The 2,537-nt window shown below is 37.2% G+C and overlaps 1 pseudogene; it reads right to left on the bottom strand.

Annotated features, from left to right (window-relative positions):
- Positions 1-956: 956 nt before the first annotated feature.
- LOC115276708 overlaps positions 957-2,537 on the bottom strand; it is a 2,362-nt pseudogene continuing 781 nt past the window's right edge.

Below are 2,537 nucleotides of genomic sequence, written 5' to 3' on the forward strand. Positions count from 1 at the left end.
AGGAATGAACATGTAGAAAAGGAAAAAGAAAACTAATAGACTTCATTCATATCTCACTCTTCCTAATCTCCACCATGAGCTTTCATAAAGATTCCTTATCATCCAACTCTCTTCTTAGTTCCTGTTCTCTTGTTACATTGATAGCGTTCATCTGTGTCTCATTTTAGAATTATATCTTTTTTAAAAATATGATTTCTTGTCACGTTTCCTAACATACAGTATATACAGTGTGCTCTTGACTTCGGGATTAGATTCCCATGATTCATCGCTTACATACAATACCCAGTGTTCATTCCAAATGCCCCCTCCTTCTTGAAGTCCATCACCTATTCCCCTGTGGGAATAGGAATACAGTTTGTTCTCTGTATTTAAGAGACTCTTATAGTTTGGCTCCCTTCCTGTTTGAAACTATTTTTCCCCTTCCCTTCTCCCATCATCTTCTGTGAAGTTTCTCAAGTTCCACATATGACTAAAAACATGTGATAGCTGTCTTTCTTTGACTCATTTCACTTAGCATAATACCTTTCAGTTCCATCCACATTGTTGCAAATGGCAAGATTTCATTCTTTCTCATTACCAAGTAGTGTTCCATTGTATATATAACACACATCTTCTTTATCCATTCATCAGTTGATAGACATTTGGGCTTTTTCCATAATTTGGCTATTGTTCATAGTTCTGCTTTAAACATTATTGTACATGTGCTCCTATGAATCAGCAGTCCTTATCCTTTGGATAAATTCCTAGTAGTACTATTGCTGGGTCATTGGGTAATTCTATTTTTAGTTTTTTGAGGAACCTCCACCCTGTTTTCCTTAGTGGCTGTAGCAGTTTCCATTCCTACCAACAGTAAGAAAGTTCCCATTTCTCTACATTCATGCCAACATCTGTTGTTTCCTGAGTTTTTAATTTTAGTCACTCTGAGTGAGGTGGTATCTCAATATGGTTTTTGATTTGTATTTCCCTGATGATGAGTGACATTGAGCATTGTTTCATGTGTCTGTTGGCCCTCTGGATGTCTTCATTTGAAAAGTGTCTATTTATGTCTTCTGCCCATTCCTTCACTGGCTTATTTGTTTTTCAGGTGTGGAGTTTGGTGAGTTCTTTATAGATTTTGAATACTAACCCTTTATCTGATATGTCATTTGCAAATATCTTTTCCCATTCTATTGGCTGCCTTTTAGTTTTATTAATTGTTTCCTTTGCAGTACAAAGCCATTTATTATTTTATAGCATGGTGTTATTGTTTCTTCTTCGTGGATATCCTTTCTCATTATTTACCTCTCAAAATTTCACTCACAAATTAAGAATCAGTTCAGGTATCACCTCTACTGGCAAGTATGCCTTGATCCTGAGTTACTTATGTCTTACACTTCCATAGCACACTAAACCATCATTTTAATTAATTAAGTAGCTTATTTATTTTGAGGGAGGGAGTAGGGGAGGAGTGAAGGGAGAGGGAGATAGAGAATCTCAAGCAGGCCCCATGCCTGGTGCAGAGTCCTACCTGGTCCTCGATCTCATGACTTTGAGATCATGCATGACCTGAGTAGAAGTCAAGTGTTGGACACTTAACTGACTGAGCCACTGAGGCACCCCTAAACTATCATTTTAATTGCAGCATTACCCCCTTTTGTTGAAATCATCTGATTACATGGATGTTATTATTATACACTGATACGATTTTTGTCTGACCCAGCCCAAATGAACTCTTCAGTATACTTACTATTCTTTATCTGCCCTTGTATTTCCATATATTTAAAATTAGCTGATATTTTACCCAAAGCTTTTCGATTTGTTGTTTAGTCAATATAATGATACATATATTCAAGTGCTCTTATCTTCCTGTTCTATAGCAAGTACTTGGAGTATATTTTACCATTCTTTAAACATTTTGGGGCACCTGGGTGGCTCACTTGGTTAAGCTTATGACTTTTGATCTAGGCTCAGGTCATGATCTCATGGTTCATGGGATTGAACCCCATGTCAGAATCTGTGCTGACAGGCAGAGCCTGCTTAGGAATCTTTCTCTATCTCTACCCCTCCCCTGCTTCTCCTCTCTCTAAACAAACAAACAAACAAACATTTTAAAAGAAATGTTAATTCAGAGATTAATTACTGACTACTGTTTTATTTTAAAGACATTTTAAAGTAATTTCTATTATGTTATTTGTTGATTTATTTTGAGAGAGAGAGCAAAGGAGCAGGGAGGGGGCAAAGAGAGAGGCAGAGAGAAAGAGAATCCCAAGCACAATATCAGCACAAAATGGAATGCAGGGCTCAGCTCATGAGCCACGAGTTCATTACCTGAGCCGAAACCAAGAGTTGCACACTTAACTGACTGAGCCAGTCAGGGACCCCAGGCCTACTATTTCAAATTTATTTGGCATTCAACTTTATACAGAGAACAGTGAGTTCTTCCATTAGAGAGATTTCAGAAATGAACAAATGATTATAGTATATAAGGAAAATGGCCATAACAGAGATAACGTTTAGGGCCCTATAGAGGAGGGAATAACTAATCCAGTAAACTTTGG

The sequence above is a fragment of the Suricata suricatta genome, chromosome 13 (genome assembly GCF_006229205.1).
Source record: "Suricata suricatta isolate VVHF042 chromosome 13, meerkat_22Aug2017_6uvM2_HiC, whole genome shotgun sequence".
Taxonomy (NCBI): Eukaryota; Metazoa; Chordata; class Mammalia; order Carnivora; family Herpestidae; genus Suricata; species Suricata suricatta.